At 43.8% G+C, this 22,963-nt stretch overlaps 1 protein-coding gene and 1 long non-coding RNA gene across 22 annotated transcripts in view; one reads left to right on the top strand and one right to left on the bottom strand.

The window, feature by feature from the left end:
* LOC149985565 (uncharacterized) overlaps positions 1–22,963 on the bottom strand; it is a 191,236-nt gene that overhangs the window by 14,546 nt on the left and 153,727 nt on the right. The window lies entirely within an intron of this gene.
* The window catches only part of LOC110524680 (neuronal cell adhesion molecule), a 112,355-nt gene continuing 102,652 nt past the window's right edge, over positions 13,261–22,963 (top strand). For 15 of the 21 annotated variants that reach the window (XM_090233774.1, XM_090233750.1, XM_036979720.2 and 12 more), the window contains exon 1: positions 13,276–13,448. The gene's annotated coding sequence lies outside the window, so the exon portion shown is untranslated. Of the gene's footprint in view, positions 13,449–22,963 lie in introns of all 21 variants that reach the window. The other 6 variants (XM_036979734.2, XM_090233731.1, XM_036979701.2 and 3 more) reach the window with 2 other exon arrangements.

The following is a 22,963-nucleotide window of genomic DNA, read 5'->3' as shown; positions in this document are numbered from 1 at the left end:
GCGCGCACATCAACACAGGCCGAACGCTACACCCCGGGACACGCTGAGAAGCGGACGAGGAGGTCGCAGCTGTGGTGGAAGCAGAGTTTTTGAGAAGGAAAATAGGAAATCTGATTTTTAAGCATGTTCATCTGGTGGGTATAAATAACCTGTCCTGTCTGAACTACAGGAGCACCCTGCAGAGAGCAGCAGCAGCGGCACAGCAGACGCACAGCAGACGCACAGCAGACCTAATCTAAAATGTAAATGTAAAACAATACATGTTGTTTGCAGTGCAGTAGGAGCACGCCATAATGTGCATGCCGGAATTGATCACATATCGCTAGGGGGGAGTGTGTATTGGAATGAGGTCACTTAGAAAATTCACCACTAAAAACGCTCCCTCTTCCGTCATCTTAGAGAGCTTGTGGTCATAACTATATCGTACCGAGCAGCTAACCGCTAGGTAGGTAGACTAGTAACTAAAAGGTTGCTGGTTTGAATCCCTGAGCTGACACGTTAAGAATCTGTTGTTCTACCCCTGAGCAAGGCACTTAACTCACTGGTTCCCTGGCGCTGTGGATGTTGATTAAGGCAGCCCCCTGCACCTTTCTGGAGAAGACACATTTTGTTTGAAGGCATTCAGTTGTACAACTTACTAGCTATCACCCTTTCCCATTGGTTGAACCCTGAATACACAGCATCCAGATATGTTCTCTTAAAAGTGTGTTGAACAGAGTCAAACTCAATCATGCATTTATTACATACTATAATGGAACATGTTTCAGCTCCTGATCTAAGACTCACTCATTCACTCCTCTGTGGGAACTTAAAGGTGACACAAACAGCTGTTGAAGTATTTACAGGGCTGTGGCCCTCCGTCAGGCTTGTATAAACTGCAACCACTCACTTAATCTGTTCATATCTTAGTGAGAAAAGTAGTGAGAACTGATGTGACCGTTAGATATAGTGATAATAACAGCCCCCAGACGTGTAGTTTGAGAATCGTGTTGTAGCTATAATGGAACCCGTGTCTTAGCAACCTCTCTCACATTTCTCTGGGAACATTGACACAAACAGCTGCTGTTACCAGCTCCTTCAGGCACATCTAGCCTATTATTTCTATGTGTGTGTGTGTGTGTTGCTGTTTCTACCACTACAGACACGCCATTTTAACACATCCATGACTGAATATACTCTGAGAAACAACCCTCCCCTAACACACACACGTGCATGTACACACACACACACACACACACACACACACACACACACACACACACACACACACACACACACACACACACACACACACACACACCATTGAGAAACAACACTCGCTCAGACGTCTGCACCCTGAATAACCCTGCTTCTGACACTGTCAGAGCTCACAGATCCTCGCCACTAAATGTTAGCCCATCTGAAATCACGCGATCCTGTCAATGTTGCTGACAGAATGGGTTTGACTAGCTTGATCTCTTGACTCCCTCAAGCTCTTTTGACTTCAGACTGTTTACGCATGTTGTGACTATTAGGTTTATTTGTTATGTGGGGTTGAATATTTATACTGTATGTCAACCAATGTCCAATGTGGTGTGTTTGAATGTGAGTCCATGTGTGTGTTTGTGTGCCTGTAAATACACATCTACATACATACGTGTGCCCTCACTCTCACCCCCCCTTCTCCTCCCCTTCTATGTCTCCAGTGGTTCACCATGCCGTCCTCTCCCACGGCTAATTTTTCCACTTACAATAACTAATACTTAACTAGATGCATCGATAACTTGATTATACTTCGCCTCACTCCTTCGCTCCCTCCCAGAGGTCCACGTTATGCTGGACGCCCTCCTTTCTCCCCGACTCGTGCTTGCGCTTCAACCCCTATATGAACAAGAACATCACCCTGGACGAGAGCCGTGGTGAGAAACTGAAATGCTGCAGGCCAAGGGCCTCCACTACCTGGACAGGAAACTGGAGAAGCTGCAGAAACCTGCCAGGATACTCACCAGGGAAAAGAGCCCCGTCCAAAAGCTGGAAACCTGAGCTAAGCTCAAACATGGCATGTACGATGGTATGCCCATCTTCAACTGTAAGCTGTAGGTGGGTCTGGGCTGATGCTTGACCACCAAACAACATAACCCCACCTTCGCCTAAAACTGGACTCAACTATACACTGAAGCACGCACCCCTATAAGGCTACGACAGGCAGTATATCCTCACGCTGTAATTATTTCTATTTTCATAAAATAACTGGGATGTTTTTTTGATTGAAATTGGTTTCACTTTTTTTACTTGAACCCAATCTACCACCAATCAATAACTCAATTTCAACAGGCGCGTAAAACAAACATTGTAAACAACAAGAATGTAATGCAAACAAACGTTGACAATCACTAGCTTGTCACGTGCAATGGTTGGTATCAAGGTTTTACTTGAACGAACGGCTCAGAGAAAGAATGCAATTGACTGGAAAGTCACTTGCGTTATTATAATGGCGGGTCACTTGACATTTCTGTATCGTGCACGTTTTAACACCAATGCAGCTAGTGATCCTTGATTTGATCGTTTCATTACTGGCGGTGATATTGGTACATACAGTTGAAGTCGGAAGTATACATACACCTTAGCCAAATACATTTAAACTCAGTTTTTCACAATTCCTGACATTTAATCCTAGTAAAGATTCCCTGTCTTAGGTCAGTTAGTATCACCACTTTATTTTAAGAATGTGAAATGTCAAAATAATAGTAGAGAGAATGATTTAGTTCAGCTTTTATTTATTTTGTCACATTCCCAGTGGTTCAGAAGTTTACATACACTCAATTAGTATTTGGTAGCATTGCCTTTAAATTGCTTAACTTGGGTTCAAACGTTTCGGGTAGCCTTCCACAGGCTTCCCACAATAAGTTGGGTGAATTTTGGCTCATTCCTCTTGACAGAGTGTCACGGTTGTCGTAAGAACTGGACCAAGGCGCAGCGTAAGTAGAGTTCCACATCTTTATTAACAATTGGAACTTAAGCAAAACAATAAACGAACAACGAAACGTGACTACGTGGTGCACATGCACAAACACAAAATAACACAGTATGAAAAAATAGCTACTTAAATATGATCCCCAATTAGAGACAACGATTACCAGCTGCCTCTAATTGGGAATCATACAAAACACCAACATAGAAAAAATAAACTAGAACACAACATAGAAATAATAAACTAGAATACCCCCTAGTCACGCCCTGACCAACTACACCATAGAGAAACAATGTCTCTCTATGGTCAGGGTGTGACACAGAGCTGGTGTAAATGAGCCAGGTTTGTAGGCCTCCTTGATCGCACACGTTTTTTCAGGTCTCCCCACACATTTTCTCTAGGATTGAGGTCAGGGTTTTGTGATGGCCACTCCAATACCTTGACTTTGTTGTCCTTAAGCCATTTTGCCACAACTTTGGAAGTATGCTTGCGGTCATTGTCCATTTGCGACCAAACTTCCTGACTGATGTCTTGAGATGTTGCTTCAATATATCCACATAATTTTCCTACCTCATGATGCCATCTATTTTGTGAAGTGCACCAGTCCCTCCTGAGCAAAGCACCCCCACAACATGATGCTGCCACCCCAGTGCTTCACGGTTGGGATGGAGTTTTTCGGCTTGCAAGCCTTCCCCTTTTTCCTCCAAAAACAATGATGGTCATTATGACCAAACAGTTCTATTTTTGTTTTATCAGACCAGAGGACATTTCTCAAAAAAGTACGATCTTTGTCTCCATGTGCAGTTGCAAACCGTAGTCTGGCTTTTTTATGGCAGTTTTGGCTTCTTCCTTGCTGAGCGGCCTTTCAGGTTTTGTCGATATAGGACTTGTTTTGCTGTGGATATAGATACTTTTGTACCTGTTTCCTCCAGCATCTTCACAAGGTCCTTTGCTGTTGTTCTGGGATTGATTTTCACTTCTCGCTACAAAGTACGTTAATCTCTAGACGACAGAACGCATCTCCTTCCTGAGCGGTATGACGGCTGCGTGGTCCCATGGTGTTTAAACTGGCAAACTATTGTTTGTACAGATGAACGTGATACCTTCAGGCGTTTGGAAATTGCTCCCAAGGATGAACCAGACTTGTGGAGGTCTACAATTTTTTTTCTGAGGTCTTGGCTGATTTCTTTTGATTTTCCCATGATGTCAAGCAAAGAGGCACTGAGTTTGAAGGTTGGCCTTGAAATATATTCACTCAAATGATGTCAATGAGCCTATCAGAAGCTTCTAAAGCCATGACATCGTTTTCTTGAATTTTCCGAGCTGTTAAAAGGCACAGTCAACTTAGTGTCTGTAAACGTCTGACCCACTGGAATTGTGATACAGTGAATTAGAAGTGAAATAATCTGTTTGGAAACAATTGTTGGAAAAATGACTTGTGTCATGCACAAAGTAGATGTCCTAACCGACTTGCCAAAACTATAGTTTGTTAACAAGACATTTGTGGAGTGGTTGAAAAACAAGTTTGAATGACTAAGTGTATGTAAACGTCCGACTTCAACTGTGCATCAGGGTGTAATTTTGGACATAAACTGTAGAAATAATTTTATTTTAGTCACAGACCTGGCTAGCTTGTACATACAGCTGCTTTAAAGCCCCGAGGTCTAATCGGGATGGATAGGGTCTGTATTGTATATGGATGTATAAGCTTCAAAATGTTCACTCTGTGTGATTTTCAGAATGCATCATTAGAATAATGACTTGACTATGCGTATTACTATTTTAAAATTGTAATTATACACTGAAAAAAATATATAAACGCATCATGCGACAATGTCAAATAGTTACAGTTCATATATGGAAATCAGTTAATAGAAACAAATTAATTAGGTCCTAATCTATGGATTTCACATGAAGGGGAATATAGATATGCGTCTGTTGGTCACATATATCTTTAAAAGAAAAGTAGGTATGTGGATCAGATAACCAGTCATTATCTGATGTGACCACCATTTGCGCCTCATGCTCCTTTGCATAGTGTTGATCAGGCTGTTAATTGTGGCCCGTGGAATGTTGTCCCATTCCTCTTAAATGGCTGTGCGTAGTTGATGTCATACACATCAATCCAGAGCATCCCAAACATGCTCAATGGATGACATGTCTGGTGAGTATGCAGGACGACTGGGACATTTTCAGCTTACAGATCCAGGAATTACAGTACAGACACTTGTGGCGTGGTGCCATTCATTGTCATGCTGAAACATTAGGTGATGGCGCCGGATGAATGGCACGACAATGGGCCTCAGTATCTCATCACATTATCTCTGTGCATTCAAACTAGATTGCTCTACACACCAACAGCTCTGCTACATTTGCTGTAGTCATTACTTTTCCTCCAGGATGGTAATTGGGTTTGGAAGTAATGACTCGCGAAGATAACAGCCACAGCCATGCCAGACAGTAATGGCAGGTGGTGCTTTCATTGAAACGGAATTACAGTACCATATCAATGGTACTCGCCATATTTCTATTGGTTTTGAGAACACATTTTGATGTGTATTTAGATTTGGATTTTGACAGATGCGGTGTTCTCACTCCCTTCCATCTGAACACTTATGTAATGTTACGTAATGTTGTTTTTACGCTTGGGGTGTCACTGGCACTCAATTATCCCTGGGATTCAGCCGAAGTGAATACCCTTGCTCATTAGCTCTTAATTGGTTTTGAAGTGAATAGTGGATCGGGGGGGGGGGGGGATGAGTGGTTTAGATAGAGGATGGCGCTTATACAAGCATTTCGCTACACCCGCAATAACATCTGCTAAAATGCAATTGTGCTTGTTGTCCTTAGCTTATGCCTGCCTCCCGAGTGGCACAGCGGTCGTAGGCACTGCATCTCAGTGCAAGAGTTGTCACCACAGTCCCTAGTTTCAATCCAGGCTGTATCTGCCCGTGATTGGGAGTCCCATAGGGCGGCAGACAATTGTCCGGGTTTGGCCGTGGTGGGCTGTAATTGTATATAAGATTTTCTTCTTAACTGACTTGCCTAATTAAATAACAGACAGTTTGTGCAGAAATTCTTCTGCAAACCGACAGTTTCATTAGTCCAGTCCGGGTGGCTGGTCTCAGACGATCCCGCAGATGAAGATGCCCGGATGTGGAAGTCCAGGTTTGGTGTGGTTTGCGGTTGTGAGGACGTACTAATGAATACTCTAAAACAATGTTGGAGGCGGCTTAAGGTAGAGAAATTAACATTCACTTCTCTGGCAATAGCTCTAGTTGACATTCCTGCAGTCAGCATACTGATTGCATGCTCCCTCAGAACTTGAGAAATCTGTGGTGTGTAAAATAAACTTGTATTGCTCATTAAACATGTGACCAACACTTTACATGTTGCGTTTATATTTGTGTTGGGTATAGTTTGAAAATGCATTAAGATTGAAAATGCTCCCGAATGAACAAAAATGAAGTCTTGCAATTCTGTATTATTTTAGCTTTAGAGGAGATTTTGATCCATGCTGTTTTTGTTTAGATTTTGAGATTTTCTTATGCTCAAAGTCATTTAGATTCTTTCATCATTTATCTGCATGAGCAATGTTATAGATGTTATAGAGCCACTAATAACAGGTTATCATGAGCACTTTCCCATCTCCAATGTGCCGTTTTCCAACAGACCTGGGTTCAAACACTATCGCACACTCAACTGTGCTCGATTGAGCGTGCCTGATGCAATGGAACCAATAGAATAGTTCGACAAACCCCGCCCAACTGGCACTCCAGGCAAGCTCAAGCAAACGCTCAAAGTATTTGAATGATTTCAGGTCTGGAGTGTGTGTGTGTGTGTGTTGTGTAATTAAAGTGTGTCACTGAAACACTGTCTCTTATTGCCTCTTTGTTATGAATGTTATATTTTGAGTGCTGCTGTTTTTTCAATTCACAGACAACTTGTTCATCAGGAAGGAAGAGTATGTCCTGGTTGTGTTTTTGTTAGTGTTTTGTTTAACCATGCTTTCATGGGTGACACGGCACGTGCACACGAGCACATTTACAACCCACTTCTAAATTCCACTGCAATGTAAATGCAGACGCCTAAGCTTTCACCCTGGGTGTTCAATTCACTGGGATCCTACTGAGCTTATGGAGGATTCATATTTATATATTCATACTTATATAACCATCGACACACATGAGAAGCCGCCAGCTGTTGCCTGTGTGTGTGTGTGTGTGTGTGTGTGTGTGTGTGTGTGTGTGTGTGTGCGTGTGCGTGTGCGTGAAGGTGTTTTCCTGAGCCAGCTGTGTCAAACATGCAACCAAAAGGAGAAGGTGAGATGAGATGACTGTGCAAGTCTCTGTTCAGACGCTCAGACACCCTCCCTAGAGCATAAACACTGGGCGGCCACAGCTCTCCTCTCCAGCACCTGCTTACACGCATGGAGGCACAGCAAAGTCCGTACTTGTGTCAGAACACACACTCCCACCCCCATAATGTATTAACATAAATCATTACATATGATGAGAAATATCATATCTAGGCTCCTATAAGATACAACTCGATTGCTCTATGCACCAACAGCTCTGCTAATGTTGCTGTAGTCATTACCTTTCCTCTAGGAACGTACAATAATTGGGTTTAGAAATAATGAGTCACGAAGATAACAGCCACAGACATGCCAGAAAGTAATGGCAGGTGGTGCTTTCATTGAAATGGAATTACAGTAGCATATCAGTGGTACTCTGCATTTTTCTATTGGTTTTGAGAACACATCTTGATGTGTATTTAGATTGGGATTTTGACAGACGCGGTGTTCTCACTCACACACCTTCCATCTGAACACTTGTGTCATGTTACGTAATGTTGTTTTTACGCTTGGGGTGTCACTGGCACTCAGTTATCCCTGGGATTCAGCCGCAGTGAATATCCTTGCTCATTAGCTCTTAATTGGTTTTGAAGTGAATAGTGGATCGGGGGGGAGGAGTTGTTTTAGATAGAGGATGTTGCTTATACAGTAGGCTATTTCAGCCTCTCTCAGCCTAGTCCCATACATAGATATTGATATTTATATACACCCTCATTGGTCCCACAGGAATCTGTATACTGTATATTGTACGGCTTGACAATGGTGGAACAAATGGCAACACTAAGTATATGGGACTATAGGCCCTTCTATACCTTGTCAGAAGGCTAAAGAAGGGAGATGTCTGTCTACAGTTTCAACATTAAGCTGTAGGGTGATGTATCCACCAGCCTTCCTGTTGAGGTTAATGTCAAAACTAACTTCGGTGAGTATGCAGTATAATGTCAGCGCACCGACATTAGATGCTGACATTATACGTGTGTTTGGATGTGTGTTTGGGCTTCAGTTCAGCCCTTGTGATCTGCGGTTTTGATTTAGTTATATAATCATCATTCAGATGGGATCACATTCATTAGAATCCCAGCTAGGTTATTTCAGGGTCGGCTTCCTTGGCAACGATGGTTCTGTGTGTGTGTGTGTGTGCGTCTCGCTTCTCTATGCTCATCCCTCCCTAGCTTGTTGTTGTGATAAGGCAGGTAAACACTGACTCATTCAGAAAACAGACCTGGCTCCTGGCTGGTGATGAAGCCTGCACTCGCTCAGCTTGCACGCACCAGATTCATGAGACCTGTTCAATTTAGCGCCATCAAACAAATGATGAGTAAGGTACATGTCTGTTTTCGGAGCTCTTCTGAGTCTGTGTTATAGATGGTGCTTGAATATGAAGTGTTGTTCTCCAGAGGGACCTCTGACATTAACAGGACCAACATTGTTACACCTGTCTTTATAGCTCAACAATGAGGTCAGGTAGGCTCATGCTAGAGGGCCATTCACCCCTATAGCTACCCATACTCTATACATGAACTCCTACAGTAATAGTCCTTTTAGTATTTTTCCAGATCATTTGCATCCAGGAGGAAATTAAGTGAATATTTTACTCAGACTGAGATGATCCACAGATGTATCTACAGGCAGTCTGAGAGGAGAGAAGGGGAGCATAATTACAGTATTTTCTAACGTGGTACTGGGCGGAGTCCCTTACAACTAATAATGAGCGGGGCTGCAGGGTATAGGAGCAGTACTGAAGACAGAAATAGAATTACTAGAATGGGCATCCCCATTTAAGTCAATAGAAATACAATGATAGTAATTGTAGTATTTACATTTCTATGGAAGACATAGCATGGATACCATGGTCCATTACAACTGATAATACGTAGGGCTGCAGGTGGAGGACTGAAGAAATATAAAAATAATTACTACAATGGGCATCCCCATTCAAGTCAATAGAAATTGTATTTTTATGAGACGCATACAGTAGCAGGAGTCCCCAGGTCCCTTACTACTCATAAAGAGCATAAGGGCTGCAGTGTATAGTATGATATAGGAGGACAGGACTGAAGACATAGAAATATAATTACTAGATCGACCATCCCATTCTAGTCCATAGAAAGAATATGACTTAATTCGGTAATAACAATAGGCCTTAATTATAGGCTATTAATTTCCCTGGTCCCTTACAACTGAACAGGACTGCAGGGTACAGGAGAGGAGGACGGGATACACTGACTGCTACACTTTATGAGTAGTATATGGTATGTATTCATTCTGAAAATCCTGTTATTGTGCTTTTTATTGATTATCTGTGTTTTTGTATTGTTTTTCATAAAATAGCAAATCAGATTGCCCTATGTTGGACCAACCTTTTCTGTATCCAAATCTGAACAGCAGTGAGATGGTTCGAAAACAAGAGAGATCATTTCCCATGTATTCTGACATTAACCCGGCCTTATTTTCTCAAATGTTGGATCAGTTACTTCTGTTCCTTTTCCAAATTATAATAACTGTCCAATTGAAATAATTTCTTTATTATTACATGCTCCAGTTCTCAACATAACCAAAAATCTAAATTTGGCTAACACACAGTAAGGCAGCTTGTGGGTTTGCCCAGTGTGTGGTAGTTAGAAGCAAAATTAAGGGTGTTGTTTTTTTTTTGCCAAATCAGGCTTATTTAAGCCTCTTAAGGATCAGACCCTTCTTTTCAATTTCCACCTAAAATGACATACCCAAATCTAACTGCCTGTAGCTCAGGACCTGAAGCAAGGATATGCATATTCTTGATATTATTTGAAAGGAAACACTTTGAAGTTGTCTAAATGTGAAATGAATGTAGGAAAACACAACACAATAGATCTGGTATATGATAACACAAACCAAAAAAACACATTTTCTATTTTTATTGCATTATCTTTGACATGAAAAATAAAAGCCATACATTCAGATAGGAAGCTGGAGGTAATTTAGATTGTTTCCACTTGAGGGAAACAGCGTATGTGCAAAGTTTCAGACTGATAACTTCAAGAATGAGCGAGGTACATGACATTTAGCACAAAGTCACCCAGATGTCCCTCACGAGTTGCCCAAAAATACCCAAGTGGCCTCCAAGTGGCCAAATTGGTAAATTGGTACATTTTCAAGAACGTAACTATAGAGAACATACAAAAATGCTAATAAAAATGCAAGTTTACACACTCCCAGGAATGTCATACATGATGGACCATTAGCTTCCCTACATGAAAGGTACTAACAGAAGACCCGACAAGAATGCTGATCCAATGTCTCCAAACACAGAAGTGAAATATTGAATCCCTCCCAAACAGAGTAACGTTAAACCATAGTAACTTGCGTGCAGACAGTGACCATTTCCAGTAGAGTGACTGTCTAGCATGATGTGGTTGGTTCCATCCAAAGAATTAGAATGAATCCTTCTAATTCTTTGGTTCCGCCATGGCAGGCTGCCGATGGCTTCTTGTGCTAAACCAGAGATAATGCATGTGTTGGAACATCAACATGCACTGAGAGGCTGTGCCTGAGTGATTCACTGACTCGCTCAGGGTTGAATTGAGACGAAATGCCCTTCTTTCAAGAGTCACATGACCAGATCATCAGAGCCGCCTTAGATGTGAATAGGATCATCCCATAGGATACTGCTTCATCATGATTATTGGTGCAATCACTGGTGTCACACCCTGATCTGTTTCACCTGTCTTTGTGCTCGTCTCCACCCCCCTACAGGTGTCAGCCATCTTCCTCATTATCCCTAGTGTATTTATACCTGTGTTCTCTGTTTTTCTGTTGCCAGTTCGTCTTGTCTTGTCAGATCTTACCAGCGTGTTTTCCTGTCTCCCTGCTTGCTCAAGTTCTGTTCCTGTAATGGGTAAGTGTCGGTGGCAGGGAAGTCAGGCGCAGGAAAACAAACTTGGAAAAACAGAGTCATTAAATAAATGCTCATAAAACTCCAAAAACCAAAATATACAAAAAATAACATAAGTGGGTACAAAACCCGTCGCACACCGACACATGACTTGCACAAACATACAATAAAACAATCTCCGACAAAACATGAGGGGAAACAGAGGGTTAAATACACAACATGTAAGTGATGGGATTGGAACCAGGTGTGAAGGAAGACAAGACAAAACCAATGGAAAATGAAAAATTGATCAATGATGGCTAGAAGGTTGGTGACCGCCCGAACAAGGAGAGGGACCGACTTCGGTGGAAGTCATGACAGTACCCTAGTTTCCCTGGTTCTGACCATTCTGCCTGCCCTGACCCCGAGCCTGCCTGCCGTTCTGTACCTGCCTGACTCTGACCCGTTTACGAACCTCTGCCTGTCCTGACCCCAAGCCGGCCCGCTGTTCTGTACCTTTTTGACTCTGCCCTGGATTACAGACCTCTGCCTGCCTTTGACCTATCTTTTGCCTGCCCCCTGTTTGGGTCAATAAACATCTGTGACTCTAGCTGTCTGCATCTGGGTCTTATCCCGAGTTCTGAAAACTGGAGTGTCGGGCAGCCCCCCGCAGTAACCCTCCAAAAAGTCATTCATAAAAAAATTTCCATGTACTAGGAAGCTAAGTGTTTGTTTCTCGGGCTTCATGAATCGGACTGAAAGACCTTGAAAAATAAAAAATGCAACTGATTGAAAGTATAAGGGGATATCGGTGAACAAATGCCGTGGTCAAGGCAATGACGGCGCCAGTGCAATGAGTAGATTTTACTCAGCACATATCAGACCGAGAGCCTAATGCTTCATTAGGTAGTTCTTTATGAGTTTTAGTTTAGAAAACGACCTCTCCGCAGAAGCGACAGTTACAGGGATGGTAAAAACAGCTTGATCGCTGTCGAAAAATCAGGGAAACTGGTAGCAGAAGGCAGTGGTGCTTGAAATACCGCTGTTCTGCAATATCTTTAATTAAGCCTCTCATTCTCCTTAATTGCCGGCCTCAACACGTTACGGAAACAGATGAACTGTATAGAAATCTCTAGGGAGAGGTCGTCTGGATATTGGACAGACAATATGGCAGATGCAAACAGATTATTTTCATATTTAGCGGACAACAGTTCTTGAGTGCTTGAACAACAAAAAAAGTGGTTCGTGATTTTGGTCATACCGGTGAACCGGCATTCGAGATGATTATTATTTTAACTAGGCAAGTCCGTTAAGAACAAATTCTTATTTACAATGACAGCCTACTCCGGTCAAACCCAGACGACTCTGGGCCAATTGTCCGCCCTGTTGGACTCCCAATCACGGCCGGTTGTGATACAGCCTGGAATCGAACCAGGGTGTCTGTAGGGACACCTCTAGCACTGAGATGCAGTACCTTAGACTGCTGCACCACTCGGGAGCCCGGTGTATGGTTGCAATATGAACAACCCTCTGTCTCTGGTATATCCCCAGTAACATGGGGTGAACAGCAGCAGTGATTGCTCTCTATCCAATAGCATAGACAGTGAGACAGACTTGCCCAGCAGTTCCCGACTTTGTTGACTTAAGACAACATGTTGTGCTTTTTTTAAATTGAGAAATCCTGCAAATAGAGGCACTAATGTGCTGTTTCTGCCTGAAGGGTGACAGATAATAGGCAAACATTGTATACTGTAAACATGTTGTTTTTGTTTATGCACCTCCATTATAATTCGTGATTACACATACATCCAAAATTATAAATCGGATTATAAATTGTTTATAAACGGTTAAATTTGTAAATAACCTTTCACTCACCCCTCTCATTTCAAGAAGATGATTAATACAATAGCAACAGGGAATCATTTATACAATACAGCATGTACAATTATTTTAGCCTGCGTGATCCTTTACCCCTTACAGCTGTTCTCCATCTGTTATGTTGAAAGAAACTGGGGACCGATTTGGAATTTGGAAACCTATTTTGTCAAATTGGTCCAGCGCTCGAGGCCACCCCCATCCGTCCGCAGCGGCGCTGCAGTGTGCGCGCTTGAAGAGCGCGCTATCTTGTGAACGGATGAGATAGAGAGAGCGAGAGGAGGAGAGGACCAGTCAAGCAGCAGAGGCAAGTGGAAGCTCAACGGACGGACGCGGTTCCAACTAAAAATACACACCGGGGAAAAATAGCACTCTACTGCAAGGACCTGGAAGAAAGAGCGCACCTCAGACTGCAGGTTAGTTAAGTAAATCATGTTTTTATGCCATAACATCCCAAAGGCAGAATGAGAATCGTATGACGCTGTCGTTCATTCAGTAGTTTATGCGTGCGAACGTAGGATAGATGTTGTCTTGAGGCTATCAAGAAACGAATCATCGTGTTCGTTAAATTGCCGGAGCCAATTAAACTGCATGTTGTATTATACCCTACATATGGAACCAGTAACAGTATTTAGATGACTTCTTATGTGATACAGAAATGTGGTATATTACTCAGAACAGGTGTAGCCTACAGCTAGCGTTGGGACACAACATCGGGAGTCTGTGTATTGGTCCTACAGCCCTGTACATCAGTCTGTGCATCAGTGTGGTTGGTCAGGTGGCAAGTTGTCAACAATGTTAGACTTGCGATGGCATCAATTGTTCATTTGTAGGTTATGGCTGTTGAACAAATGATAGTCAACCCAAGGCGCACTCCACAGCACCCCAAATGTGTGTGCAGCTATGCGCGTGGCAATCCTTTTTTTTTTTTAAACTTCACTGAGGGTTTTCCACAAATTCTTGTATTCGTTGTAACGATGGAGGTATTCGTTGTAACGAGGGAGGGAGAGAGGGAGAGAGGGAGAGAGGGAGAGGGAGAGGGAGAGGGAGAGAGAGAGAGAGAGAGAGAGAGAGAGAGAGAGAGAGAGAGAGAGAGAGAGCAGAGCAGAGCGTTAGACAATATGTAATGCATTTGTGTAACGGGCCTACGCACATAACTCAAGTTTGGTATTTGGTATTGAGTAGATTTGGTCAGTTGATCGAAATCAAATAATGCGTTTGCTGTTATTTCACATGCGAAATGTCACGCTTGATTCGATTTCTCAAAATGTACGGGTGCAAATCAAATGTTGTGTTTCGTTTAATGTGTTGACACCAATATCTAGCTTACTCCATTTTCTCGAAATTCTCATTATTCTAATTAGAATAATCCCCCTGGAGATGTCCTTGTTCCATCTGTCACGTATTCGAGACGTTAATAATCAAGCCAAACAATTGCATTACTGCAAAAACATTCCCACCCATGTCTTACCCTACTCCCCCCCCCCCCACACACACTCTGTCCCCTTGTCAGGCAAGCTTAACTCATTCATAGTGTACCCAGTGCCCCCCCCCCCTTCAACACAAACAAACTCACACAACCAAACACTCTCCACTTTCACTTTCCAGACACACACAAACACACACACCCAAACACACACACACGCACACAGACAGAAAAACACACACACACACACACACACACTCACCCAAACACACACAAAAACACACGCCACTTTTACTTCTCAGTCCAATGAATACAATGCTAACGACTAACGATGAATGACTAATGCTTTTATCTGTCTTCTGGCTGTGACAGACGTTCTAGGTGTGTTTGTTCAGTCTGAGCAGACTATTGTTAATCTCCTCAAGTAGATAACGAGTCCCTGACCTACCCTATGGCATCTGCATTCATCCAAAATGTGTTTGTGTCTCCTATTGTTGATTGTTGCTTGTGTACCCTGCCCTGGTGTTCCTTGTTGTTTTTTATTGACCCATGGATTATATCTGATCTAATTGTAAGATCAGTTTGTTACCATTGCTTTACAGATTTGTGACCCCCTCTGGGCAGCTGTCTTAAAGGGACACTACGGTGAAAACGGAGGAAAAACAACCGGTTATAATGTTGTCCTTTGATGTTCTGGTCATTTTTTCAACCTTTCTGTACTTCCTGCTGTCACCTCAGTGACTTTTGCGGTTTAGTTGACAGCTGTCGTCTGGCAGACCGTTGTTGCGCACCCGTCCGGCCATTGCTGAAAATGGGACGAGATAATACACAGTGACCTTACCAGGCTGGTGACCTAGATATCTGGCCCTTTACTCTTCACTGCTTTCACCCAGCTCCAGTGCCACATGGAGATTTGCATAACTGTAATGGGATCACCATAATTACCATTTACTGGTTGTGGTATCTGTGGTATTGTGCGTGTGTGTGTGTGTCTGTGTGTGTGTCTGTTGAACATGTGTGTGTCTCTGTGTGCGTGTGTGTGTCTGTGTGTGTGTGTCTGTTGAACGTGTGTGTGTCTCTGTGTGCGTGTGTGTGTGTGTGTCTGTGTGTCTGTTGAACGTCTGTGTGTCTCTGTGTGTGTGTGTGTGTGTGTTTTGTTTTCATGCATGCACTTATTTGTATGTGGCATTATGAGAGTCCCAGTTTCCCAGTAGATGATAAACCTAGAAGTGGCCAGTCCTTAGAGCGATGGGAAAGGCTGGGGTGGAGAAGAGGAAAATGCCACTTATTCAACACTGTGGGCTGGTGAAGCATGCAGACTATTCTGTGAGAAGGGACTTGTTCTCTATCTCCGGTCGTCTGCCAGGCAGTTGTTAGCTTGTGTTTTAACCCCCCCCCCAAGACAGCAGGACAATGTGTCTCAGTCATCCAACCAACGCACTCAGCCTGGTCTAGTCATGCTGATGTCATAGCGGTTCCTCTGGAAGAATTGAATATCAACTTTTATGACACGTTCATATTTGAATGTTCTTTTTGGGAAGACTGCGTGCGTCAAATCAACCGTTATTTGTCCAGAACGGAAGTGTTGAAGGACGTTCGAGCCAAGACGGTTCATTTGGAGCTATTGAATCACGGAATGGCATCACACTTGTGGAGTTGTGTCCGTTTAATTAAGGCAGATGTCACTAGTCTGAATAGTTTACTTTTGATCATGCAGTTCTTGATGCTTTCTTTGGAGTTTTTTTTTTAAACAAAAACAACACAGACCTACAGTATATTATTATTCTTTGTGTCTCAGTGGTTGTTACTTGTAAGACACATGTTTGTACCCTGGGGGTTACCATTTTTAGTTATACAGTATGTCCTCACGGGTCAGTCAGTCGGACAGGTAGTGAAAGTGCACTCTTGCTTTGAATGGAGAATATTATTTAGCCATGGTCTGAATGTAGCCGGTCTGCCACTCAATTATATGAATGTCTGCTACTGCCGGCTGACCTGCTCTGATGTAAGTGATCCCAGGCGAGTAAGAGAGGCCCATGTACATCCATTAGTGTCACCAGGGTCTGGGCCTGTCTCTGTGTGTGTGTGTGTGTTTCGTGTGTGTATGTGTGTTCCCATAGGACCAGGCAGGCGTCACAGTGAAAATGCTTTAGTCTAGCTTCTCTGTCACAACCCTGTCCTCCACATTGCCGGCAGATGAATGTCTCATTAGGGGGACCACCATAGAAACACAAAGTGTGCATCCCAAAGTGATGCCCTACTCTCATGATACCCACCCTATTCCCAGGGCTCTGGTCAAAAGTAGGGCACTATGTAGAGAATAGGATGCCCTTTGGGACGCGCAGCCATATAATACTGTTCTGTCTAATTCTGTGAGGACCACCGGGTGACTGTGAAGGATATCCCTCCCTCGGTCTCGCTGCTGCTTGGCTGTCTCTGCCTGCTCAACAGACATGACATGGGGCTGGATGTGTCACGGTTTTTAAAGGTTCATTGCAGCCATTTGTATCTCAATATTAAATCATTTCTGAGTAACAATGAAGTACCTTACATGGATTGTTTTAAATGAAAATGGTCAAAAAGAAACAAAAATGGCTTCTTAGCAAAGAGCAAATTCTCAAGCAAGAATTTTGCTAGGACTGTCTGGGAGTGGGGAGGGGAAGACTGAAAATTAGCTGTTATTGGCAGAGAGGTTTGGAACTCTCTTTCTTATTGGTCTATTAACTAATTTACCTCTAGGTGATCACACCAGGCAGGCCAAAACTATCCCACCAAAAAAGACGACATTTCCAGCAGCCTTTTCAAACAGCTCTTACGCTAAAAGGGCATTATCATAATTTTCAGTATTATTCCAAACTCGTAGTGTAGAAATATATATAAAACACAGGAAATCCCATTTCTGACTGAAATGGGCCTTTAATAAACGTATGCATGTATTCAAATCTGCTTAGAGGCAGGCACGCACACACGCACGCACACACACACACACACACACACACACACACACACACACACACACACACACACACACACACACACACACACATGCCTGAGTAGTGACAAGCTGGTGAAGCGCAATTAGAGTTTCACACTTGGTTAGCCACTGGTGCTAATGGGGATTGACAGGTTCCTGTCCTGTCCTCTGCTCTCCTCTCCTCACAGCTGCACACTGTAGTTGTTTACATCATAGACCTAGATTTATAATATCTTAGAAAAAGTGGCGAGGTTAGGTGACCCGTATATTGTGACAACAGACTGATTCTGGACTGACTCAGACACGATTGTCTCGACTAGAAACAATCTATTTTGGTTGATTTTCACTGTTGCTGTAAACAATAGCGCTTTCTTCTTGAGATTCCTTGTGTAGCGTTTCATTACACCAACATCAAGTAATAGGATATTGTTTGGCTTGTTGTACTATACACAAAACACACAAGAAACCTGGAGCTACACAAAGGGTTATAGTAGTGTTAGGCTATATGTGTGCTCCTTATTACCTAGCTAGCTATGTGACTTTGTGGTCAAGAATCTCAGGCCAGGACAGTGTTTGGTTGCTAGGGTAGATGTCAGATTTACAGGAGTGGTCAGTCAATGGTCTGGTCAGCCCTGGTCCCTTCCTAGCTCCTAGCTGAAGTAGCAGTCCAAAGTGAATCAACTATTGTTATCAATGTGCTCTTTAATAGCTAACTGTTTTATTAGCTTGTGGTCATTTGTTTGGTTGCTAGGACAGATGGCATAGAAGGAGTGGTTAGTCCGTCAGCGGTCAGTCTCCCCCATTTGGCAGCAGCAGTAGCCCCACGGTGACTGAATTATTACCCATGTCAGGTTATTATGCCATTATAGCCGCCCCGACCCAATCGCTCAAGGTTACCCCGGGATACGGTATTATCACCCTCCCATGTAAGGATTATTACACCCCTCGGTGAGAACAAAGGTGAAGCGATGCTCTTTTCTGTTCAAACGGACTGTGAGGGATCAACTAGCAGAAAGCCTCCTTTCAAAGTGGGTGGTGAGGAATCGGAAGATAATAGAACGTGATGTTGTGGGTTTAATGTTCTATGCTCCCCCTACCCAATAGAAACCAAATGAACAGGCTAACCCGCCATCGTTGATTTGAAACAATGCAACGTAAAACCACTTGAGCTTCCAGGCGGTTAGCTAACACAGGGATTCATTCTTCACCACCGGACTTACCTGAATTTATTCTCTGTGATACGAACAAGACTGAGTTGAGAGGGATGGGGGTTGAAGGAATGAAGGATGTGTTTGCTAGTCTGCTTCTCTGTGTCCTCCTCACAAGTCACTCTTTTTTTTAAAAGCTTTTTTACCACCCATTGGAAAGAAGTGGAGGGGAGAAGAGTGGACGCGAGGGGTGTGTGGAAGCATTTGGGGGGGGGGGGGAGATCATGTACCTAATGGAACGCAGAGAAGGAGCAAGGGGAACAAAAGAGGGTCTGTTTTTGCCCCGTCCCCACTGGCTGGGCCGTTGTTCTTGGAGCATTTCTTGTGAAGTGGGGGGGGGGGGGGGGGGGGGCTACCGGATCAGGGGGCTGGGGACTCGGGAGTCTGGGCTACAAGCCTGGATCTCTGTTTTGAAGAGAAGATCTGGAAATTTGTTTGAAGACCAGAGATTTTATAGTGGAGGAAAACAATCTCAGCCTATAGCCAGCCCCAGCCCTGACCTCAGCCACAGCTCCATCCCCAGCCCCAACCCCAACCTCAGCCTCGGCCAATGCTCCATCCCCAAACCCAGCCCCTGCCCCAGGCTCTTGCCAAGTACTGCATGGGCGGTGGATATGTGCGAGAAATGGACACCTGCTCTGAAGAGGGTTACAGTGGAAGAATGCCACAGCAGCTGCATGACACTGTCCTCTAGTCTGTCCATTGAGACAGATAGCAGGACAGGAGTGCTACCCTAGCAGCAGGATGCTGTGGAAGTATGTTCTTTAGGGAAGGGAGCGTGCACTTGAATGCTCCCGAGAACATTCTCATGCTTTCTTCCTCTCATTTGCATAGGCTTAAGAAGAGCCCATCACCCTCCTTCCTCCCCCTTCGGCCCCCGTTCCTCCCCCCTCTCTGTTGACATAATGGTTTGGCCCACTTGTGTTGTCTAATTGCTCAGCAAATATGCCACGACAGCCCATATCCCGCTTTTCAAGTCTAAGATTTAAAGAGCCAGGCCTGGGCCTGCCAAGAAAGAATGACATTAAACCTACCACCTGCTTCCTTCAACACTCCCATGCTCTGTGTTTGATGTAGTTATCTCTTAGAAAAAACATGCACTACGCAGAAATCGCTCCGCCATTTAATGGCGGCTAAAATTCTAATAGTTCTCCTAAATTCTCTTAATCCAATACAGGATTAAGATTGAATCCTATTACACCGGCTCTGATGCTCGTCGGATGTGGCAGGGCTTGAAAACTATTACGGACTACAAAGGGAAACCCAGACGCGAGCTGCCCAGTGACGCGAGCCAACCAGATGAGTTAAATACCTTTTATGCTCGCTTTGAGGCAAGCAACACTGAAGCATGCACGAGAGCACCAGCTGTTCTGGATGACTGTGTGATAACGCTCTAGGCAGCCGATGTGAGCAAGACCTTTACACAGGTCAACATTCACAAAGCCGCGGGGCCAGATGGATTACCAGGACGTGTACTCAAAGCATGCGTGGACCAACTGGCAAGTGTCTTCACTGACATTTTCAACCTCTCCCTGACTGAGTCTGTAATACCTACATGTTTCAAGCAGACCACCATAGTCCCTGTGCCTAAGGAAGCGAAGATAACCTGCCTAAATGATTTCCGCCCCGTAAGCACTCAGTAACCATGAAGTTCTTTGAGAGGCTGGTCATGGCTCACATCAACAGCATCCTCCCGGATACCCTGGACCCACTCCAATTCGCATACCGCCCCAACAGATCCACAGATGATGCAATCTCAATCACACTCCATACTGCCCTTTCCCACCCAGACAAAAGTATGTGAGAATGCTGTTAATTGAGTACAGCTCAGCGTTCAACACCATAGTGCCCAAGAAGCTCATCACTAAGCTAACGACCCTGGGACTAAACACCTCCCTCTGCAAGTGGATCCTGGACTTCCTGACGGGCCGCCCCCAGGTGGTAAGGGTAGGCAACAACAAGTCTGCCACACTGATCCTCAACACTGGGGCCCCTCAGGGGTGTGTACTTAGTCCCCTCCTGTACTCCCTGTTCACCCACGACTGCGTGGCCAAACACGACTCCAACACCATCATTAAGTTTGCTGAGGACACAACAGTGGTAGGCCTGATCACCGACAACGATGAGACAGCCTATATGGAAGAGGTCAGAGAACTGGCAGTGTGGTGCCAGGACAACAACCTCTCCCTCATTGTGAGCAAGATTAAGGAGCTGAATGTGGACTACAGGAAATTGCGGGCCGAACAGGCCCCCATTAACATCAACGGGGCTGTTGTGGAGCAGGTCGAGAGTTTCAAGTTCCTTTATGTCCACATCAACAAATATCTATCATGGTCCAAACACACCAAGACAGTCGTGAAGAGGGAACGACAAAGCCTTTTCCCCCTCAGGAGTCTGAAAAAATTTGGCATGGGCCCCCAGATCCTCAATAAATTCTACAGCTGCACCATCGAGAGCATCCTGACCGGTTGCATCACAGCCTGGTATGGCAACTGCTCGGCATCTGACCGTAAGGCGCTACAGAGGGTAGTGCGTACGGCCCAGTACATCACTGAGGCCAAGCTTCCTGCAATCCAGGACCTATATAATAGGCGGTGTCAGAGGAAAGCCCATAAAATTGTCAGAGACTCCAGTCACCCAAGTCATAGTCATGTTTTCTCTGCTACCGCACGGCATGCGGTACTGGAGCGCCAAGTCTAGGTCCAAGAGGCTTCTAAACAGCAGTACCCCCTGTATATTGCCTCGTTATTGTTATGTTATTGTGTAACTTTTCATTATTTGTAACTTTATTTTGTTTGGTAAATATTTTCTTAACTCTTCTTGAACTACACGGTTGGTTAAGGGCTTGTGAGTAAGCATTTCACAGTAAGGTCTACACTTGTTGTATTCAGCGCATGTGACAAATACAATTTTATTTGATTTGATTTCTGTTTATGTGTGTAAGTATGGTGTAAAGACTCATCATATCATCTAAACCGCTGTGAAATATATTTTCAGTTTCTGAAGCTGGTGTGCAAAACCGGAAAGTAAAAGATTCAAAAATGAAACTCTCTGCACAGGAAGCATAGCAATAGCGCACATAGAACATACAGTGCCTTGCGAAAGTATTCGGCCCCCTTAAACTTTGCGACCTTTTGCCACATTTCAGGCTTCAAACATAAAGTTATAAAACTTTATTTTTTTGTGAAGAATTAACAACAAGTGGGACACAATCATGAAGTGGAACGACATTTATTGGATATTTCAAACTTTTTTAACAAATCAAAAACTGAAAAATTGGGCGTGCAAAATTATTCAGCCCCCTTAAGTTAATACTTTGTAGCGCCACCTTTTGCTGCGATTACAGCTGTAAGTCGCTTGGGGTATGTCTCTATCAGTTTTGCACATCGAGAGACTGACATTTTTTCCCATTCCTCCTTGCAAAACAGCTCGAGCTCAGTGAGGTTGGATGGAGAGCATTTGTGAACAGCAGTTTTCAGTTCTTTCCACAGATTTTCGATTGGATTCAGGTCTGGACTTTGACTTGGCCATTCTAACACCTGGATATGTTTATTTTTGAACCATTCCATTGTAGATTTTGCTTTATGTTTTGGATCATTGTCTTGTTGGAAGATAAATCTCCGTCCCGGTGTCAGGTCTTTTGCAGACTACATCAGGTTTTCTTCCAGAATGGTCCTGTATTTGGCTCCATCCATCTTCCCATCAATTTTAACCATCTTCCCTGTCCCTGCTGAAGAAAAGCAGGCCCAAACCATGATGCTGCCACCACCATGTTTGACAGTGGGGATGGTGTGTTCAGCTGTGTTGCTTTTACGCCAAACATAACGTTTTGCATTGTTGCCAAAAAGTTCAATTTTGGTTTCATCTGACCAGAGCACCTTCTTCCACATGTTTGGTGTGTCTCCCAGGTGGCTTGTGGCAAACTTTAAACTACACTTTTTATGGATATCTTTAAGAAATGGCTTTCTTCTTGCCACTCTTCCATAAAGGCCAGATTTGTGCAATATACGACTGATTGTTGTCCTATGGACAGAGTCTCCCACCTCATCTGTAGATCTCTGCAGTTCATCCAGAGTGATCATGGGCCTCTTGGCTGCATCTCTGATCAGTCTTCTCCTTGTATGAGCTGAAAGTTTAGAGGGACGGCCAGGTCTTGGTAGATTTGCAGTGGTCTGATACTACTATCACAGTGCAGGTGCATTTATACGGAGACTTGATTACACACAGGTGGATTGTATTTATCCTCATTAGTCATTTAGGTCAACATTGGATCATTCAGAGATCCTCACTGAAATTCTGGAGAGAGTTTGCTGCACTGAAAGT

Source organism: Oncorhynchus mykiss, chromosome 1 (assembly GCF_057628025.1).
Source record: "Oncorhynchus mykiss isolate SJ-2025 chromosome 1, ASM5762802v1, whole genome shotgun sequence".
NCBI lineage: Eukaryota > Metazoa > Chordata > Actinopteri > Salmoniformes > Salmonidae > Oncorhynchus > Oncorhynchus mykiss.
This window is presented reverse-complemented; position numbering and strand designations above follow the sequence as displayed.